This window comes from Aotus nancymaae, unplaced genomic scaffold (assembly GCF_030222135.1).
Source record: "Aotus nancymaae isolate 86718 unplaced genomic scaffold, 86718_ANA_hifiasm-v0.15.2.pri h1tg000088l, whole genome shotgun sequence".
NCBI lineage: Eukaryota > Metazoa > Chordata > Mammalia > Primates > Aotidae > Aotus > Aotus nancymaae.
The window spans coordinates 3,698,316-3,722,489 of NW_026988503.1; positions in this window are offsets into that span (position 1 = coordinate 3,698,316).

Consider the following 24,174-nt stretch of genomic DNA (forward strand, 5'->3'; position numbering starts at 1 on the left):
TATTGTCAATGAGTAGTAATGCTTTGAAAGGAAACTTTTTCTTTCTTAGCAGTAGATCTCAACAGTAGACTCAAAGAATTCAGGGATCCATGTTGTAAATAGATGCATTACTATCCAGGCTTTGATAATCTATTTATAGAGCATAGACAGAGTAGATTTCATGTATATCTCAAGGGCCCTAAGATTTGTTGAATGATAAATATGGTAAATAAGGACTGTCTTCAACTTAAAATTACTAGCTGCATTAGCCCCTAATAAGAGTCAATCTGTTTTTTGAAGCTTTGAAGCCAGACATTGACTCTACTCTAGCTATGAAAGTCCTAGATGGTGCCTTATTCCAATAGAAGGCTCTTTCATTTACATTGAAAATTTCGTTTAATGTAGCCACATTTATTAATTATCTTATCTAGATCTTCTGTATATATTCTGTAGCTTCTACATCAGCACTTGCTACTTCAGCTTGCATTTTCATGTTATAGAGACAACTTCTTTCCTTCAACCTCATAAATCAACCTCTGTTCGCTTTCAACCTTTTTTCCTGAAGTTTTCTCACCTCTCTCAGTCTTTGTAGAATTGAATATAGTTATGGCCTTGCTCTGAATTAGACTTTGACTTTTCTGGCTTGGAGAAAAGGCAAGGATTATAACTCTTAGGCTTTGTGGCTGGTTTAATCCTCTACCCAGACCACTGAAACTTTCTCCATATCAGCAATATGGTTGTTTCACTCTCTTATCATCTGTGAGTTCACAGGAGTAGCATTTTTAATTTCCTTCAAGAATTTTTCTTTTGCATACACAACTTGGCTGTTTTGTAGAAGAGCCTAGATTTTGACCCGTCTTCTCTTTCAACTTGCCTTCCTTAGTAAGCTTAATTATTTCTAGGTTTTGATTTAAAGTGAGGGACATGTGACTCTTCATTTGAACATTTAAAGAGCTTTGTAAGGTTATTAATTGGCCTAATTTCAATATTGTTGTATCTCTGTGAATAGGGAGGTCTGAGAAAAGGAGTAACAGCCAATTGGTTGAACAGTCAGAACACACACAACGTTTATCAGTTAGATTTATCTTCTTATATGGATGCAGTTTATGACACCCCAAAACAATTACCATCGTAACATCCAAGATCACTCATCACAGACTACCATAACCGATAGAATCATATTTAGAAGGCTTGAAATATTGCAAGAATTACCAAAATGTGAAACAGAGACAGTGAGTGAGCATGTGCTATTGGAAAAAGGCGCCAATCCACTAGCACAACACAGGTTTACAACAAACTTTCAATTTATTTAAAACACACAGTATCTGAAAAAGCACAATAAAGCACAACAAAAATGAGGTATGCTTGTGTGTACGTGTGTATGTGTGTGTGTGTGTGTATATATATATATAAAAACAATTATGTCTCACTTAACAATGGGGATATATTCTGAGAAATGTGTCATTAGACTATTCATCATTTTGTGAACATCATAGAGTGTACTTACACCAACATAGGTGGGATATCCTACTACATACCTAAACTGTACAGTATAGCCTATTGTTCCTGGGCTATGAACCCATATAACATGTTACTGTACTGAATGCTATAGGTTCTTATAACACATCCATAGGTATCTGTGTATCTAAACATAGATAAGGTTCAGTAAAAATATGGTATTTTGATCTAATGGGAACATCGTTGTATATGTGGTTCACTGTAAATGGAAGCATTGTTATGTGGTGCATGACTCTGTGTGTGTGTGTGTGTATGTGTGTGTGTCTGTATTACATATAATTTTTACATTCTAGCTCTAGTCAAGCATCCTAGCCATACCTATGTATTCTCATTCATGCCTTATTATTTGATAATCGTGTGAAATCTCATACTTATAAACTTTCTTTTATTATTCCAAAATATGTTCAGAAATCATAGATTAAGGAGCTTGTAAGATTAGAATTGTGGCAGAAATTGTCTCTATTTTTTTTCTATGCTGGTTGCAAATAAATATTATATTGACCTGATCCCTGAAATGAGCATTCATAGATGATTCTTGACCAAAAAAATGTGAGTGGAATTGACATATGTTGCCTCTGGGTGAAAGAATTTAATTGCTAGTATTTGAGTCTTTCATTTACTCATTCTCTGCCTCACAGAAATAGAAAGTTGTATGTTCAGATATATGTCTACCAGATGGTTAAGCTTCTTTTGGTCTGGCTAATAAAGGATAGTTGCTCTGACAACCACCTAGATTTGCAAGGAAATTTACCTAAATCTTAACTTACTGAGGTTGGAGACTTGTTTGTTGTCACAGCATAACATCATGTACCCAGACTGACACAGAAGATTTCTTCATTATGTTTTATTATCCTCTGCCTATTCCCTGTGGCAATGAGTATTTCCTTTAAAACTAAAAGGATCTGTATGCTTATTTGCAGAGATTAAGGAAAAGAGCTAAGTAGTCCTATTGGCCATTACTGCAAAAGATCCACAAGTGAAAGAGTGGACATAGAAAGCAGATAGAAAATCCTTGTTTCTTGGTCTATTCAGCTATTAATACTTTATGAAATACGGGAAATAGTCACATTCTTTCAAAGTAAAAACTATAAATCAAGTTACAAATAAAAAATAACAAAATGGATAGAATTCCTCGGACTTGTGACTAAGGTTTTCAGTCCTTATTCTGCTCTACCTCTTCTGGCATGCAGGAAGAGGCAAGAATGCCAGCTCATGGAGTTTTCCTCCTCAACTGCTTATAGCTGATTCCCCCTCATAAAAGCCATTAACAGAGAGTTTTATTTTCCTCAGCAAAAGAATTGCTTCACCTAGTGGTGTAGATGAACATAGTTGTGAGCTAAATTATATTAGTCAAATGTGGTTCAGTGAGGCCAATTGTGAACATGCCTGTGGAAGTAAGCTCAAGCAGTCATCAAAACCAAGATTCATTCAGGCCTGATATGTCATTACAGTCCCGTTTTGTTCCAACACAAATCCTCTAGTATCTGAACTCACTCAGTATCTGCCCCAGGGACTCCACTTTTCTTCTCCTTTCTCTTTAATTGTGCAAGAATGTCAAAACTGCATTGTATTTGTTTTTAGAATTGACAAAAATTATATATATTTATGGCTATCAGCATGATGTTTAGATGTTGTATACATTGTGTAATAACTAAATTAAGCTACTTACCATATGCATGAACTCTTAGTATTCTTTTGTGTTGAGAGCAAGTAAAATCACATTCTAAATTGCAGTTTTCAAGGGTACAATATATTGTTATTAACTGTAGTCACCATGGTGCATAATAGATCTCTTGTTTATTATCCTGAATTTTTGTTTTGCCAAATACATTGTCATGTGTGCTAAATGAGATAAGACAAGCTTTTGCATACATACATGTGCCTATTTAGTTAAAATACAAAAAAATTACATACCACTATGTAGTAAATATTAAACCAATCAATGAATAAGTATCATCTTCTTTATATTAGTGGGACAGCTTAATGGAAGCAATTTTTTGTTTATCTTTGCTCATACTGACCATTTAGTACTTGTAAACTAGTGACCCACACTCTATATTTGTAAATAATCAAGTTTGAGAGCAAAAATTATTTAAATAAGTTGAATTTATGTGAAGTTTTAGGGTTTCAGCCTCATGTGTAACATTTTTCCTGGGTATTTGAAACTTGAGATTTTTCATGTCATTTCTATTCATCACTTTATTCTCAATATGCCATTTATAGGGCATTCTCTCATATACATTTTTTGAGACTGAAGATGGAAAGGTTGCAAATAACACAGCTGAGCACAGTAAGTGAGAATAGGATAGGTCAGGCTTACTCTGGCAAGAAATTGGATGTTACAATTGATCCAAATTTATTTTGGGAATTTGTTATAAACCATGAGATGAAAAACACTATGAAGTTAGGGCAATGGTCTGTGAAATAAAAAGAGCCTGTGATAAAGGGGAAGGGAACTGATTAAGGATTTTAATAACCAAGTATAAGGCCAAAAAATAGAAAAACATTTGGTTCAGTAATACCTAATATTGCTTCATAATCAATCATATTACTCTCATTACTTTTTAGTTAAATTAAGAGAGGATTTCTCTATAGTTTCAAACTATACATGTTTTCCTATTATGTGTTTAATTTTGCATTACTAAAACTTGTTACTTTCATTTATTTGATATATTCTAAAATTTGTATTAATTTGGCTATTTACTGACAAAAGTAGAAAGATGATTAATAATGATTAGACATCCATAAAATCAATTTGTCACTTTCACAGAGTTCTCCCTGCATGTAATCCAAGTTGATTGTGTAGCTTTTTTGACTTAAAGTAACATTTTAATTATGACTAAAAAGCAGATAACAAAACAGACAAGAAATATGTTGTTTATGAGAAAAATGAAATTGAAAATATATTAGTATGTGTAATTCAAAAAGAAACCATGATCGTTCTACACATTTAGAATACAGAAAGCACTGGGAATCTATCTAGATATATTTTGGAATACCTATATAGTTGAGTACTGAAAGAAAAATCAAAATGATAAAATGTACAAGAACTAATGTTGAGTTTTAATAAAGGCACTTCACCTAACATGACCAAATGAACATGAAATGAAAATACAATTGTCATCAGTATGTACTTTACCTGAATTTATTGCTGTGCCATTTTATTTTCAAGGCAAAAGAAATGAAAAGGAAGAGTCAAAAAAGTGCTTACAACCACCCAAATTCCCATCATTATAGATTGTATTGGCTATTTGGTATAACTACCTGGATAGCCACCTTTTATTATTATATGTTGAAACATTTTTTATGTAAGTAGATTTTTCTTTAGATCACTGAGTATCTGGACTTCTATAGGAAAATTTCTAATCAGCATGGTAAGAGATATTATTTTTGCTAATCATCGTGTTTCAATAGTAACTTAATATATAGCATTTTAATACATGCATAAGGAATAAAGGCCTCTTAGTGTGTTAGGTTATACAACAAATGATTTGTAGGTAAAGTCAAGCATACTACTTTCTCATCTTCTATAAGTGTGGCAACTAAGGTTCCAGAAAATACAGTTTTACTTTATCATAAAAGATAGCAAAAGAGCTATAATGTTGGTGTTTTGTTTTTTAATTCCTTCCTGGAGACCTGATGTACAGTGTTACTACCAGAAGACAGGACATTATTCTTGATAACTTGTTCCAGAAATGTCATTTTTTCTGATAAAATTTACTGTAATTTATTGTTTAAAACTCAAGTTTCTGAAAGTTGAGTAGTTGAGTTCATTGCCCAACCCTGCCACTTGTTAGTCTAACATTTTGGACAGGTCCTTAGCCTCAGGATGTTCTAGTGTCCTCATCTGGAAAATAAGGAGAATAAGAAACTTACTTACCTTATAGGTTTATTGAACGTGTCAAATAAGGTAATAAGAAATACTTAGAACAATGTGTAGCACTCGGCAATGTGACAATTGCTAAATAAAAGTGAGCTTTCCTTACCTTCATGCTGCTATTCTACTTTGAAAGTCAGACAAATGGTTCCATTTAAGAGTGCACATTGTTTCACTGACAAATTTAAAATGACCTTTTGGAATTGGAAAAGAAATAATATACTTGGTTTTCTCTTAGGTTATTATCCACATGTAGAAGGTCTGGAGTTTCTAATTGTATTGATTAATATTCAGGGACTTAGTAGAAAATCTGTGTAACTCAGCTATTATTTTGGCATTTCATGGTGATTCAAACACTCCTTTCTTCCTAGATGGTAGTGTTTAAAAGGTTTTCTCCTTGATACAAAGTTGAGGAAGATTAAAAAAAAAATAGAACTAACACTTTTATGATACATTCCCAGGAATAAAATATCCCTGTATATTACAACATACCCTTGTATAATAAAATATCACTTTATATAAATACCCCTGTAATAAATCTGTGTTTAAAATGCAGGCATTTTTTGTTTTGGAAAATTAACCTTGCCTGAAGTAATAGCAATATTTACTTTATTTTGACAAACATCATGAAAAAGTGGTTGATATTTATCAAACATTTGTTATCAGTTAAATCCAGATAATCACAGCTAACCATATTTTATATGATTTTTTATGATTGAGGAGTAACACATAAGCCAAGACAGAGACCAATAAACATAGAATATAAAAATATATTTTCTTCCTGAATATTTCCTACACCATCTGAGTCAGGATCCATATCAACCCTACACCAAGTTTGTGGATTTCAAAGAATACTCTAAAATTATTCAATTACAAGAACTTCCAAAGTTGACTTGTGTAAATGTCACTTCCCTTAGAAAAAAATACTATGAGCTTAACTAAGTCTATTTGGGATGATGGAATTTGGAGGCAAACTTAAGAAATAGATTGTTACTAACAACATTGTCTTTTTGTATTGGAATGCCTCTGATCTGAACCCATCCTATGAAATCTTGGCAATATAAACTCTTTTTTAAATTCATAAGTCTTGAAAAAATTGAGATGTCTAGACACCTTGGGACCTACAACAAACTCCAGAATTACTAAATATATATTTCAGATTTTTTTGGGAGTAGTTGTGGGTGAGACTTAAACAATCCATGAGCCTCAAGTCCCAATTTCCTGATACAGAATATCATACACATTTAAAGCCTACTTTAAGTAATTGAAAACATTTTTATTCCAATATTTTGATCTCCTTCTAAATAACATTATGGCAAAAGCCTATAATTTCCTCAAGTTCAGATAAGATGATAGTTAGAAGCATCTTATGGTCTCTCCCTTCAATACATATAAAAGAAACATATTTCTTAATAAGACATAAGTATTGTTTAAGTTTAGTTCTTGAATATTATATTTGGGAATTTCAAAAGTTATCAACAATTGCAGAAAGAAACTTATGACCTTTAGCCACCAGTTCAATTGGTCATGTCACTGTGGAGCTCTAAGATAATCATAAAAAATGTTTCTTCTATGTAGGTAGAGGTATAATTCACAGAATAATTCAAGAAACAATTTGGATCTATCTTTTTCTTGTATTGAGAGTCAGAGATGTGAGGCTGCGAAATGGCAACACAAAAGTGAAACATTTATAATATAAAAAATAATTGCATATAATTAAGCACACAGCAATTTCATCTAAGTGGAGGTAATTATCTAGATTCTTTATTGTAAATCCCAAAGGTAATTTTCATCTATCTTGTAAAAACATTTGAGGCAAACTTTTATTTCTGACAATGAATGCCTTATTTTTGCATTTTACCTAAGGATGATTAAAATACTTCTTAAACATATAACCATAACTTCCATGAGCAATTACTGTATATGTACTATTAACTTGAAAAATTTACACTTCTATGACAAGACTCAAAATATTTAAGAAAAGTTTTGAAAAATGATACAATATTTTGGATATATAATTAATATTTTACTATTTGTAAATCTCTTCTATTAAATCTATTATAATTTCATCTAGATACTTCAGTTTCAAAATGGTTAATCTAATAATAAAATTATATATCAAATTGTATAAATATTAAGGAATAACAATATAAGAAGTATAATATTTTTATTACTTATATATAAGAAATAACAAAAGGAAAGAAGAAATATGGACTAAGATTACAAGGCAGATTTTTTTAAAAAACAGAACTAACGCTAACTATTATGATTGATTCTTAGTAACAAGAATCTACTTATGTTTGACTTAATAGAAGCATCTTCTAACAAAAGCATATAATTTTCAAGTGTACCAATTATTTTCTTAACAGAATAAATAATGTGCACTGAGAATATTTTGTCTCAGATAACAAAATAAAAAACCACAGAAGAATATTCCTACATTTTCTGGGTGTTAAGAGACCAATTTGTGAAATTATTTTTGAGAAAAGTTCAGGTTCTGCCATGAGCAATACAGTAGTTTCCTTCTACCTGCATGTCTCATAATCTTAAATTTCATAAGAAATACAAAATAAAAAATAAGTTAGATCAGATGAAACCCTGGAATAGGAAAATTTATATAATTACAAAAGGCCTTAAAAAGTTTTTTTCATGATTTTCATAAACTTAAAATGTAATTTGAAATAATATGTGCATATATCCTCTAGGAATTGTTTGATATTTATGATTATTTTATGCCTAACACTATTCCCTCTTTTAAATATGAACAAAAGATTTGATCCTCAACAAACATTTCATTAGTATATGGTCTTAAATATTTGGTATAAATATAATGTTTAAATTTAATACATTATAACTAAAAATATAAAAAGTCAGAAAATAATTTTAATGAGAATAAAGTTCTTTGTTGTTGTTATCCCTATTGTTTCGCCAAAGTAGAGTTTAACTTTTTAGTAAGATCAATATAAACAATTCATTATCAGTATGTAATAAGTAATTAGAGACCTGAATTACTCTATATAGGATAAAATCATTTCTTTTTTCTTCTTAAGAACTTTTAAAGGATAATGTTATTTAATATTTATTATTTAACTAAAATTGTTTGGCTTATTCAAGTCTAAATATTTTGTCAAAGATCACAAAGACAAAATGACAATGTCTAATTTTTAGTGTAGGGCTTATATCTGATTCTAGTCCTTTTTTTGGAGTATTAAATCATATATTTAAAACATTTATCTCAATGTTCTCAATAATAAACTATCATTTTATTAATAAATAAAATTAGAAATAAAAAATTTATTTCTAATATTTATTGTACAATATTTTATTCACAGGAAGAGATAAGTAACATACACATTGATAATTATAAGAAGACAAATGCCACTCAAATTAAAAATAAATTTTACACATTCCATGCTCATTGTTGGGAAGAATCAATATAATGAAAATGGCCATACTGCCAAAAGTAATTTATAGATTCAATGTTATCCCCATCAAACTACCAATGACCTTCTTCACAGAATTGGAAAAAAACACTTCAAACTTTATATGGAACCAAAAGAGAGCCCACATAGCCAAAACAAACCTAAGCAAAAAGAACAAAGCCGGAGGCATCAGGCTGCCTGACTTCAAAATATGCCACAAGGCCACAGTAATCAAAACAGCATGGTACTGTACCAAAACAGAGATATAGACCAATGGAACAGAACAAAGGCCTCGGAAGCAACACCAAACATCTACAATCATCTGATCTTTGACAAACCTCACAAAAACAAGCAATCGGGAAAGGATATCCTGTTTAATAAATGGTGTTGGGAAAACTGGCTAGCCATGTGCAGAAAGCAGAAACTGGACCCCTTCCTGACACCTTACACTAAAATTAACTCCAGACAGATTAAAGATCTAAACATAAGACCTAACACCATAAAAACCCTAGAAGAAAACCTAGGCAAAAATCATTCAGGACATAGGCATAGGCAAGAAAATCTCTTAATAAATCTGAAACTTAGAATACTTATTCAAAATCAACAAATTATGCTTGTTGAGCTAAGCTAACATAGGGAACATTGTAAAAATTGAATTTGTTTGTTTGAATTACACTACTGTTGAAATTTTAGTATATAATGTTAATCACCAGTTGGTAACCATAGCTCTGTATGATATTTTCAAGTTGTTTACAACCTGGAACATAAAAAAAATGCCTATAGACTAATTGCATTCAAAGAACATTTAAATGCCACAAGTTCTGCTAGTTCAAGTTTGACCTACATTTAGCCCAGCAAAACTAATTAGCCACAGAAACCTAATCAGTGAATCTAATCAGCAAAGAACTAGACTATGCTTCCACACACTAGACTCTTATACCAGAACTATAAAGTCACCTTTTAAGTGAGTTACAATTAATAGCAATAAAATATCTTAATAAAACTTAATCTAGTATTAGCCCATCCTCTAGCATCTGACACCAATCAGATAGGAGTCAACCCTATTCACACATTTTAAAAGCCATTATAAATTACTCTGTCTTTCTATTATACATTTCATGTATATGCTATGAACCTGAGATGTTTAGGGAGAAAAAGCATTATTATAGAAATAAAGTAGTATTTTATTTGTTGTTTTTTCTTGAAATACATATCTCTTCATCCACAATGCATTGCATAAATCAAGTGAAGTAATTGAATTACCAAAGAATATTTTTGCTTCATTTCCCCTCAATTTAATTCAGCTCTAGTCAAACAAAGTCTCTTGAAGCTAAATGTTGAATGCTTTGAGGGTGTATAGATAAATTAGTATTTAACAAAGTAGAAAATTGTTAGGTTCTAGATAAAACAATGTCAGAATTTCACTCTTTATGTTAATAGAAATATCATGTATACATAAGCATGCTTCAATGAAAGATTGGCCACATCTTCCTAAATTCAAGGTAAAATATTTTCTTCCATATTTATCATGAATGTAAAAGTGTATGTGCAGCCATAGCACTTGTTAACTCATAAGCCAATGGAGTTCTAGATAGTGAATGAGTCCAATATAGAAAAGTACATAGTACAGTGATATATGTAGCAATATCACAAATGTAACAGCTTCATGTTGTCTACTATTCAGTTCATTTTGCCTCCTAAACTTCAAAGGGCAGATCCTATATTACAAAAATTAGATTTAAATATATGGTTTTACTAGTCACTGCATAGTTTGAAACACAGCTGATACAATAATTTGTTGAGTATTTGCTGAAATCAGTGATAATATCTATTGGCCCATAAAATATATATAAACAGAGGGGAGCTGCTGAAAGCATTTAAGTGTCAAAATTCAAGTGCACACATAGTTTATGTAGTTTCTGTAACTTGACACTTAATAAAGTACTCTTGTGTATATCAACATGTCACAAAATATTTCCAGCAAATACTGCTTATTTAAATAATAAATCTTCTGGCATATTTTGGCACAAGTGTCTACTTACTATGGAGTCATTTCAACAAACACTTTATCCCTAAAACCGTATTAACCACATCATATTTGATGAATAAGTTCAGGTTTCATTAGAATTATATTGTTTTTTTTCAGTTTGCAATTACATAAGTGGTAGTTATTTATATACTTGCACATAATACTGAGTGACAAATATAGTAACTGATTCCAGGTAAATCTGATTACCAAAATCTGTGATTTTTGTACTATGCTAAAATACCTTATTTTAGCCTACTATCTTCAAATATAGTGATGAAAGAGAAGCTTTTGTGCAACTTGAAAAGCATAAGTTTGCATAGTATGAAAAAAAATTTGAGTCACAGTGCCTGGATATATTAGGATTTCCCTGAGAAACCCAACAAATACCAACAATGTGTGTGTGTGTGTGTGTGTGTGCACGTGTGAGCATGCGTGCATGTGTGTATGTGTGTATATATATATATATATACACATTTATATACACACACACATATATATACACACACACATATATATACACATTTATTATAGGAATTTAACTCACTGGTTATGAAAACTGAGAAGTCCCCTGATCTGACATTTGCAAGTTAGCAACCCAGGAACGTCAGGAGTTCTAATCTGTGTCTAAAGGCCTAAAAATCAAGAGAATTAATGGTATACATTCTAGTTCAAGTCCAAAGGCATGAGAGTTAGTAGCATCTATGAAGTAAACCCCAAGTGAGGACAGAATAAGACAAATATCACAGCTGAGTCATCATGCAGAAAGCAAGAATTTGTCTTTCATTGGTCTTTGTGTTCTGTTCAGGCCCTCAGTGAATTGGATGATATCCACCCCATTGAGGGGGGTATTGCTCTGTCAACCAACTCAAATACTAATCTCTTCCAAAAACACCTTCATTGACACACTCACAAATAATGTTTAACTAAATATGTGGGTATGTTGTAACTCAGTAAAGTTGACACATAAAATTAACCATCATATTAGGTTAAAATCCTCCCTCTGCTTCTTTTTATTTGTGCAAATTATAAATGTGTAGATAGTGAATCTAAAATAAATTTCTTAATTTGTTTGTACCTTATATTTTCCATATGTAACATGGAAGTGATAATAAAAATAACCTACCACAAAGTGTTGTTGTAAAGAAGAGTTAATATTTAAATAATTAAAACTGCTTCACAAGAGAGAGATTTAAGTATGGCAGTTTGAGAAGCTCTGGGGATGTATTTCTTTGATAAACTGATAAAAATTACATATACTTGTTAAAAACTAAAGTCTCCGGAAATTGTCCTTTGCATACACAGCAAACAAAGAAGCATTTATTCAAGAATATTTACTGCAATTTGATAATGACAACAAGAGTCTGTGCTACTTGAACTGAGACCTTTCCTCCTTCCCCTTTTCCACTCAGTGAGACAGAAACTCCACTCCTTACTGGTGCAGATCAAGTAACAATAAAAAGACTATCTTTCCAGGAGAGACAGAATTTCAGCAGTTCTCATCCAGGCCACATTTACCTGTTGCTGAGGCTATACATACAAATAATAAGGATTATTGTAGGTATAAGTTAATTTTTATTTTTAAATTTTTTTTTTTTTTTTTTTTAATTGCATTTTAGGTTTTGGGGTACATGTGAATAACATGCAAGGTTGTTGCACAGGTGCACACCTGGCAGTATGATTTGCTGCCTCCCTCCCCTTCACCTATATCTGGCATTTCTCCCCATGCTATCCCTCCCCAACTCCCCACCCCCCCCACTATCCCCCCTCCCCCCCAACAGACCCCCGTGTATAGTGCTCCCCTCCCTGTGTCCATGTGTTCTCCTTGTTCAACACCCGCCTATGAGTGAGAACATGCGGTGTTTGATTTTGTGTTCTTGTGTCAGTTTGCTGAGAATGATGTTTTCCAGGTTCATCCATGTCCCTACGAAGGATGTGAACTCCTCCTTTTTGATGGCTGCTTAATATTCCATGGTGTATATGTGCCACATTTTTCCTGTCCAGTCTATCATTGATGGGCATTTGGGCTGGTTCCAGGTCTTTGCTATTGTAAACTGTGCTGCAATGAACATTCGTGTGCATGTGTCCTTATAGTAGAACGATTTATAATCCTTTGGATATATGCCCAGTAATGGGATTGCTGGGTCAAATGGAATTTCTATTTCTAGGTCCTTGAGGAATCGCCACACTGTTTTCCACAGTGGTTGAACTAATTTTTTATTTTTAAGAGACAGGGTCTCACTCCGTCACCTAGGCTGGAGTGATCATAGCTCACTGTAGTCTTCAACTTGTGGGCTCAAGTAATACTGCTGCCTCAGCCTACTGAGTAGCTGGGACTACAGGTGCCCATGAGCACACCTGGATATTTTATTTATTTTTTATTTTTTCAGAGACAGGGTTTTGCTATATTGTCCAGGCTGGTCTCAAACACCTGGCTTCAAATGATCCTCTTCCCTCAGCCTCCCAAAGTGCTAGGATTACAGGCGTGGGCCACCATGCCTGGACCGAAATACATTAAACAATATAAAAGCAACAGAGAAAGTTATTTTTGTATTTTTTTTTAAAAAAGCTAGTTCTTTGAGACACACAAATATTTGACAAACTAGATTAACAAATAAAAAAGAGAGAAAACATAAATGACTGGAAAATTAGAAAGTATAGATAAATTTCTAAAAAGTTAGACATTATCAAAATTAAGAAAAAGTAGACAATCTAAATATAAGCATAACAAATAAAAAGGCTGTATGAGTAAACAAAAACAACAAAGAAAATATTGACTTCACTCCTGAATTCTACCATGTGTTTAAAGAAGAAATAATACCAATTCTTCATAAACTCCTCTACAAAATAAGAGACTAGTATCACACTGATCAATAAAGATATCATTAGAAATGTATAGACCAATATCTTTTATAAATATGGATGCCAAAAAATTAAATACTAGAAAATGGAATTCAGAAACATATAATTATATATTAAGATCAATGGAATTTATCCTATGAATGTAATTCAATATATAAAAATTAATTGTATTTCTAGACACTTGTAATGAATAATCTGAAAACAAAATTAAGAAAAAAATTCCATTTACAATAGCATCAAAAAAAGACAAATAACTCAATTAAAAATGGGAAAGGATCTTAATAGACATTTCTCCAAAGAAGATATACAAATAACCATTGAATACATGAAAATGCCACATCTCCACTTAGCATTATAATGTCAATCAAAGCCTCAATGAATTATCACTTCACATCTACTTAAATGGCTACATTTACAAAGTCAGATGAAAACTTCTGGCAAGACTGTGAAGAAATCAAAAATCTACCATGCTGTTGGTGGGAACATAAAATGGTGTAGGCCCTTTGTTGTACAATTTGGCAGTTCCTGAAATAGTTATGCATAGAGTTACCATATGACTCGTTAATTCCACTCCTAAATATATGCTCAAGAGAAATGAAAACATATGTCCATACAAAGGGTGTACATGAATATTTATGGTAGCATTATTTATAATAGTCAAAATGTGGAAACAATCACGATGTTCATTAATAAATAAAAAACAAAATACAGTATATCGACATGGTGTAATATCATTTGGTCATAAAAAGGAATAAAGTACCGGGGCACATTACCTGCCTTTGATGCTTACAAACTTATGCTAAGTAATAGAAATTAGTCACAGAAAACACACTTTATATAAAATATTCAGAATAGTCAAATCTGTAGAGATAGAAACTAGATTAGTAGTTCCTTAGGATGGAGGGGAAAGAATGGAGTATATGGGAATGATAGCAAAAGGGTATAGGTTTTCTTTATGTGATGAAAATGTTCTGAAATTGACTAGGGCAATAGCTTATGCACAAATATGTTAAAAACCATTTAATTGCATATTTTATTATATGAATTTTATGATATGTGAATTATACATCAATAATTTCAAAAAAAAAACTGGCAGCAAAACATCTACAATTATTAGCTATTGTTATTATCTGTTCCTCCTAAGATGTAGCACTTGACACAAACCATTAAATCTTATATCCAGTCTTCTTCGAATTAAAATCATATGCCAAGAGATTTCCCTCTTTGGGATTTTGCCTGTTTAGTAGAGTCTATCAAAAAAAACAAATTTCAGTACAACATATAACAAAAATGTAAGCGTATAGCTTTTCTATGCCATGTGGAAAGGCAATTCAAGGTATCTAGGTTGCAGTTTTTGAATAAAACAATACAACATGTAGAGACCTGGCTTTTGAATTATGTAATATGTATGCTAAACGTTGTACTCTCATCAGGTGGAAAATAATTTCCAGAAACTATGAGCCATAAAACCATTATGGGTTTTATGTTTGTCTGAAAAGGTAGATTTCCTCTGGGAAGTGAAGTACAAATACACACACTAAAAGTTTACCTTGTATAATAGGACAGGGATTTGCTTATCTCTACTAGCTCTTCCACTTATAGACTATTACTCCTTGAGACGAAGTGGTGCTAAGTGGATGTACAGCAGTTATTTGAGTTTATTCATAAAAACTGCATGGGCAAGTTGACAATCTATGTGCTCACAGACAGGTTGAAATAATCTTCTTTTCTCCCTTAGAGCAAAATAGACGCTTCTTGAAACTGCACAAAGATTTTCAAGACATTTGGTGAATTACCCTAAGTTGTAGCTGATCTATTTGGAAACAAATCACAGTAATTTCAATATTTACATGGAAATTGCTGGATTACTGCATATGAGCATTTTTTTTTAACAGGACTGTATTTACGTATAAGTATGAGAAAAGGGAATAAAAAATAGAAAAAACAGAAAGCAAAGTGGTTATTATACCACCTCCATTGTCCAACAATCACCATTCAAGTATTTGAGAGAATGGCTATCATTGGGCTGGCTACAATTTGTGACTATTTTCCTTGCCTTACTTTTCATGTACTCTTATATTCTCATTGATATACCCAAAGTTTAGACTCTTTAAAAAGCATTACTTCATTCTCCTGCTAATATTTTTGTTATATTGATTTACATTTTTGACAAGTTGCTCTGAATAAATGCTTGCCCCTTGTTCTGTGTCTAGATTTCTGTCCTATTGTCATTGCCTTTCTTTCCTATGCTTCTGTTGTAGATAAGCTGGTAGTAACTCTGCAGTCTTTAAAATCCAAACTGGAAATTCCCATAAATCGTATCTCTACCTCTCATTTTCTACTCTTACCAAATTACAAACATTTTCTCACATGCTCTAGATGACTCTCTCTTATATATAACAATTTTCCTGAACTTTCCAAGTTTATGGTGTCTCTACACACCTTTATTTTTATTTTCAGTGATTTTATTTTTTTCCTCTTTATTTAACTACATTGAAATTGTTAACTTTGTTGCCTTTTAATACCTGCAGATTAGTATTCCATAACAACTGCCTGGATAAATTTTAATTGTTCTTCTGTAATACAGGTAGTTTTGAGTTTTGATGAACAAAGTTATAAAATTGAATTGATTTAAAGGTAAATTTCACACAGTTGTTTTGTCATCAGCATGAACCCTACTAAAAATTTGAAAAAAATTTTTAAACCAATTATGTGTACAACCGAATATCAAGGCTATCATTCAATCCTTAACTATCACGCTGATTAACTGATCGTCTTTACACCTACGAAAGTTTATTTGTATTAGCTAAAACAAAAATATCACTGAAGAGAGAATCACTTTACTTTAAATTGAAAAATTATTTATTAGTATGATGCATAGAATATTAATTTAGCTCTTTTTATTTTCTCTTTATTAATGTCTTAAAATTATCAAGTGAGTATAATCAGGCACTCCAGAAAGAGTAAAAATATCCAGATTCTAAATATGGAATTTATTTTCATGTTAGGGAATGTTATTCAGCAAGCAAATATATTTAATTATAAAATTAAAAGAATATACATTTTGGAGCTTTAAGGAAAAAAAAAGAAGAATTTGAATTTGTGGTGCCAACGCAGTAGCAATGAGCATCTTTAGTGTCCAGACCTATAGAAAATAAGGATGCTCAGCCAGGCGTGGTGGCTCACGCCTGTAATCCAAGTACTTTGGAGGCCAAGGCGGGCAGATCACCTGAGGTCGGGAGTTCAAGACCAGCCTGACCAACATGGTGAAACGCCATCTTAAAAAAAAGAAAGAAAAAGAAAATAAGGATGCTATCAAACTTACTAAACTCTGAGGTCGTGTCAAAAGAATTTAAAAGTGAAATTTAAGTGAGCTCTATTAGCAAAAGAGGTAATTTGAGCTTCAAAAAGAACTACAACTGATTGAAACTCATCAAAAAATGTTTAAATTTACAATTCAGTAATAATATAAAGAGAATAACAAAACCAATTAGTCACCTTCTTAGATAATACGGAACCAATCAACTATCTGGAAAACTTTAAAAATCGAAAACAAAAATCAGGGATTTTCTTTCTTCCTATTTCAACTTTATCATTGGGTAATGAAATAATAGAAGAAGAGAATTATCTTATAATAATACTCAAGCTAAAAACAAAAATAAACCGATAAATTGATGAATGAAGGACCTACATTTGAGCATCAGTGACTGCTAACACCCTAAAAAAAAAAAGAGAACCATACATTACATATCACTATATAAAAGCCCAAAACATCACCAATGGTCTTGTTAAATAAATACGATCAGATCCATTACACCTCTAGAGCCAGCTTCCAGTTTTCATGAAAGATAGAAGACAAAGGAGCATGAAGATTTCTACACTGAGACCAGGCATGGTGGTTCACATCTATAATCCCAGCTTGCATTTGTAATCTCAGGACTTTGGGAGGCTGAGGCAGGTGGATCACTTGAGGTCAGGACACCAGTCTCTACCAAAAATACAAAATTAGCCTGTAATCCCAGCTACTCAAGAGGCTGAGGCAGGTGAATCACATGAACCCAGGAAGCGGAGGTTGCAGTGAGGCAAGATCACACTTCTGCACTCCAGCCTGGATAACAGAGTGAGACTCCATCTCAAACAAAAAAGAAAAAGAAAAACAAAAAATTCTACATTGAGTTTGTAATCTGCAAAATCCAGACTTTGCGAAATGCCTAAAATCAAATAACCTGGATTTTTCAATAACTATGTTACTCCTGCAGAAATTAATTTTGTGGTGGCTTTTGCTTTAAGTTCCAAAAGTGGCTGCTGATCTTCAAAGCCCAACAATTCCCCTTGTATACAGTAGCAATCCCCCTTCTCCATAAGGAATATATTTCATGATTCCCCAGTGGATGCCTGAAACCACACATGGTTCCAAACTATATACAATATGTTATTTTTTTTCCTGTACATACATATCTGTAATAAAGCTAATTCATAAATTAGGTTCAGCAAAACATTAACAACAGTCTGAGGTTGGGAGGTGGCTCACTCCTGTAATCCCAGCACTTTGGGAGGCCAAGTCAGTGGATGGATGGCTTGAGGCCAGGAGTTTGAGACCAGCCTGGTCAACATAGTGAAACCCTATCTATACTAAAGATACAAAATTTAGCCAGGCATGGTGGTGCACACCTGTAATTTCAGCTACTTCAGAGGTTGAGGCAGGAGAATTGCTTGAACCAGAAGGCAGAGGTTGCAGTAAGCCATGATCAAGCCACTGTACTCCAGCCTGGGTGATAAAGCAAGACTCTGTTTCAAACAAACAAACAAAAACATTAACAATAATAAAATAGAATAATTAGAACAATATTATATTAAACAGTTATATAAATAGAGTCTCTCTGTCTCTTTCTTAAAATATCTTATTAGTACACACACAAATTAAATGCCTTTCCACTTAACTAAGCACTTGTCATATACTGTGGCCATAACTTAACTTTTGTAGTTTGAGGTGTGACAGCAAAGGAGGTAGCGATAATTTATTTTTCCTTCTTCACAATTTTTGAGATAGAAGATTCATGCATACCGCAGTCTTAGCAACCTCACTATACCTTTTATTTTCTTTGCCTATTAGGTAATGAACTTTTACCTTTCACTTAAAGGAAGCATTTTATGGCTTCTTTTTGGCATATCAGAATTGCCAGCATCAGTACTCTTGTATTTTGGGGCCATTACTAAGTAAAATAAGCGTTATTTGAATACAATTGCTGTGATACTGTGACAGCTGGTAACCAAGATGTCTACTAAGTGACTGATTGACAGGTAGCCTAGATAGCATGGACATACGGACAAAGGAATAAGTTACATCCTGGGAGGGATGGAGCAGGATGGCAGTAAAATATTTTATTACAATACTCATATTGGTGTGCAATTTAAAACTATAATTTTTTTGTAATTTTATATTTAATATTTTGGGAACATGGTTGACTGAGGGTAACTGATACCATGAAGAGCAAAACCTCAGATAAGAAGGAAGTTTACCAAAAGGGGTTCCAGCAATACCCTTCATGAAGACAGCCAGGACAGTACCTGGTACAAGACTCCCCTCCTTAGCCACATCCTTATTCTTTCCTCAATCTTGGGGTGGATGTCTTTTGATTCCAGAGTTCATTGTTGAAATCACTTATGTGCTGTCATTACAGGTATACAGATGATCAAGGTATAACCCCAGGTGATTTATGTGGCATAGTACAGTTGACCCTTGAACAACATGAGTTGTGCAGGTCCCCTTATTTGCAGATTTTTTTTCAATAAATGCAGTCAGCTCCCCTTATCTGTATTCTCCATCAGTAACTGAAGGCAGATCAAAAATATAGCATGACAGGATGTAAAACCTAGAGATATGAGGGCCTACTTTTCCAATATGTGAGTTCAAAAGAGCCAGTTGTGGGACATAAGTATGCCCAAATTTTTGTTTACGATGAGGAAGGAAGAATAGGGACCTGGAACAAATCCCCCATGAACACGGAGGACCTAATTTAGTAAGTGTCTCTAAAAGATGGCAAAATTTGCATTCAGTTGAACTAGGCCAACATTCTGGAAATTACCTTTGTTTTTCTTTTCTGTCTTGAAGAAGATGCATACATCCATACCTATAAGACAAAAAGAAAAGGAGTATTTTTCAAAATGTATGTTATTTATGACTTTATGCAAAATTTTTTTTTCTGGGAATCTGTCTATTTACTGACACTTCTATTCATGCTTCCGGTTCCATGCTTGTGGAATGACATACAATGGACTAAATGGCATCCACTAGATCTCCTTGAATTGGTTTCTGCACCCCTGCTCTCCCAGAAACCTATAGTTGTGCGTTGCATGCCTCACAATCTAGTTTGTCCACCAACCAGACTGAAAACAGGAATTGAAACAAGCTCTCACATTGGATGACTGGGAGTTCCTCTGCTTAGTCTTTGGCTAAAATTCTGCCTGTCTTGTGTCCCCTTCTGTCTAATGAGTTGAAATTCTACAGAGGTTGCTGACTTCAGACAGCACCAACTAGAACCAAGTTAAGGCTGCAGGAGGCAGCATGGTTGTGTGGTGACATGGGTGGGGGTATTCCCATGATTACCTTTCAAGTTGTGCTATTGTTTAGGAGAATATCCTAATGATTAATACTACTTTTTATAATAATAATAAAATATTTCATAACATAAGACAACAGACAAGTCTTACTAAGTACTCAGGCAAGCTAGTCGAATTTTGGAGATGGTGATTCTCTGTGGTTTATGGCTCATTTTATTGGGAACTGAGCCCCAAGTAAAAATGTATCTCTATTACATAGTTTAAATGATAGGAAAATTCAGGATAATAGAATTAGAGTGGGAGGATATATATCACTATTCCATATGTGTTGTTTATTAAAATACTAGCCTAGAGAGATTGTAGATCAAGACAAAGTTTAAATATTTTTTGGAGACAGAGAGTCATTGTAAACATTTTACTTAGACTTTGTATATTTCTGAGTGTCTTATTTTTTATGTTTTGTTTTTCAAAAAAGGAATAGTCCTGCAATTGGAACTCTTTTGAAATATAAAGCAGGCAAAGATTACTTCACATGCCAGAAGAACTCCTCATTTCATGTGCATTTGATTCTGACATTAATTAAGACTCATTCATACAAATTTCATTCAAACAAAAAAAAGCCATGTTTTAGTCAGAGCTCTCTGCTCTCTAATTCATGCAAAAATAGTTTCAATATTTAAAACTTTGCATACATTTCACCCCTTTGATGGTAGATCTGTTCCATTTAGGTTACTCTATAGCACACACATAAAAGAGATTTATATGACCAATTCATCTTCAAAAGTTTTTAAAAGGAGCCAGCCATAGATACAGAAGTGGCATAATTAAAAATTAACTGTTATATATTTTCCTTTTTAAAAAAGGATTAAAATAATCAGTCACACCCAAACACATAAACTATAGTGAGTCATCAGCCTTAGTTTATCAACTTCAGCCACTGATCAAATTGTCTGCATCTCAACAAAATTCACCAGTCAGTTATAGCAGGTTCATGTTGGGATGGTTGGAAAGACATGAATAAGTTCCTTGAGACGTTTCTTGAACCAGTAGCTGATTTTTATTCCATAAATAATTGTCTTTTTAAAATTTAGCCCTTTTTTAGTGATTTGAGTTCACAAAAGTGTGCAAACAACAAAAAACTTTAATAAGAGTTTTAGAAAAAAATGAAGTTATACACAATGGTTGGATATATAATATGAGCACTTTGTCATCCTTGCATTAGGTAGAGATCAGCAGCCACCTATCTTATTAAATCATGTTCTCATGATATGGAGTTGTAGGGAAGGGTATCTAAAATATCAGGAGGTATTTGAATCCTTAAGACAAACAAAGAAGATAAACACAAAGATACAACCGGCATTGTCTGCCACTTGAAAAAAGCCCATATGGTCAGATAATATAATAAAAGCTAGCCTCCCAACATGGTTCCTAAAAAAAAAAAAACAAAAATGATGCACATTTACAAAATAAAAACAGACTTCACTGGGAAACAAAACAGTTTCAGAAACAATCAACAAGAATAAATGATTTTCATTGCCTGGCTAGATATACTACAGGAGTCAACAAAAGTGGATCTAAGTATGAGACACAAAAATTGCGTTTTAGAAGCAACACAATTTGTTTTGTTATATTGGGTAGATATGCTTGGAAATGTCAATATTATCTCTGTCAATGAAGAAAAAGTCTGTAGAGAAAAGTGTATTTTTATTTGAAAAATTTTGCAGGAATGTTCAAAATCCTGTGGGGAAAAAAAAAGAAGAAGAAAAATCTTAAGACTTTAAAAGAAATAAACACTATTGAATAAACATATATTTTCATATTTATAATTATTTCAAGGACAGTTGATTTATAGGGCAAAAATAATAGCAGTGCGATGTAGGATTTAACTTTTAGTAGTAAAACATGACAGCAATTACACGAAGGATGTGTAGGACTAAAAAGAATTATACTGTGGTAAGCTTCCTACAGATTTGCAAAGTGATATACTATTTAGCAAAGGATGACTATAAGAAGTTTAGGATACATATTATAAATAAGATCCATCAGAATTTCTAACTTAAAAACTCATTAGAATATTTAATAGAAAATTCAAAAAATATTCAATTAATCTCAAAGAGAATGGGAGCAGAGGAAGAACAAAAATAAAAACATAAGAAAAAAATAGAAAACAATTGTCATGGTAGACATGGGCTTTAAGATTATCTCTGAATGTGGAGTATATTCTTTTCTCTTACTGAGGTATGTGATGTGTATAGACATAGTGGTTGCATGCAGTTTTCTCAATGGGAAGAATGTATGAATTATTGCATACCTGAAAAGAAAAAAAATTCTTTATCTCTTTTTCACACACCAGATTTTATCTCTTATATTAGATTTATATTTTAGTTAAATGTAAACTTGGGAATCCAAAATAATTTTCTTTTATAAATTAAAAGACAATTCTTGCCAGGCATGGTGGCTTACACCTGTACTCTCAACCAGTCAGGAGGTTGAGGCAAGAGGATCACTTGAGCCCAGGAATTTGAGGCTGCAGTGAGCCATAGTCATGCCTCTGCACTCTAACCTGCACAACAGAGTGAGACTGCGTCTTTACAAAAAAATAAATAAATAGACAGTGCTTAATTATCATCTATTTTACAGATGTGCATCTAATTACCATCTGCTACTTGTTTTATGGAAGAAGTTCATAGATATTTTCAACCAGAAGACCGATGACTATCATCAGGTTACAAAATTAAAATTTTTTTTATTATTATTTATATCCTTCCACTTTTTTCTTTACCACTGGACATTTTATTATAAAGATGCAGCTATGGCTCTTCCATCTGATATTTACTTTTTTGTACATTGTTCTTTACATTCTAGAAGATCTCCACAGCCTTATGTGTTAAATCACTATATAATATACATTTTTAGCTGAAAGAATAATTATGATTAGAAAGACTAAGTGAAAATTTTTGGAAGTATACTATCAAAAAAGTAAACCAAAGACCAGGAAAATATAAGTACTTATTATGTTACTATAGCATCTAACATATTTTTTAAAATATATTTTTATTGTACTTTAGGTTCTACGGTACATGTGCAGACCATGCAGGATTGTTGCATAGGTACATACATGGCAAGGTGGTTTGCTGCTTCCATCCCCCATCACCTATATCTGGCATTTCTCCCCATGTTAACCCTCCCCAACATCCCTACCCCACCCCACTGTCCCTCCTGTAGTCCCTCCCAACAGACCCCAGTGTGTGATGCTCCTCTCTCTGTGTCTGTGTGTTCTCATTGCTCAACACCCTCCCATGAATGAGAACATGAGGTGTTTGATTTCCTGTTCTTGTGTCAGTTTGCTGAGAATGATGGTTTCCAGCTTCATCTATGTCCCTACAAAGGACACAGACTCATCATTTTTTATGGCTGCATAGTATTCCATGGTGTATATGTGCTATATTTTCCTTGTCCAGTCTATCATGGACAGGCCTCTGGGTTGGTTCCAAGTCTTTGCTATTGTAAACAGTGCCGCAATGAACATACATGTGTATGTGTCTTTATAATAGAATGATTTATAATCCTTTGGATATATATCCAGTAACGGGATTCTGGATCAAATGGAATTTCTATTTCTAGGTCCTTGAGGAATCACCACACTGTCTTCCACAGTGGTTGAACTAATTTACAACCCCACCAACAGTGTAAAAGTATTCCTGTTTCTCCACATCTTCTCCAGCATCTGTTGTCTCCAGATTTTTTAATGATCGCCATTCTAACTGGTGTGAGATGGTATCTCAATGTGGTTTTGATTTGCATTTCTCTGATGACCAGTGATAATGAGCTAAGTAAGAAAGTTCTTCTACTTCCCCACTTTATTATCATTTGGATTTTTGCTGTGAATCCTGAAGAGTTACAATAAATAATTGTAGACAAAATTAGGT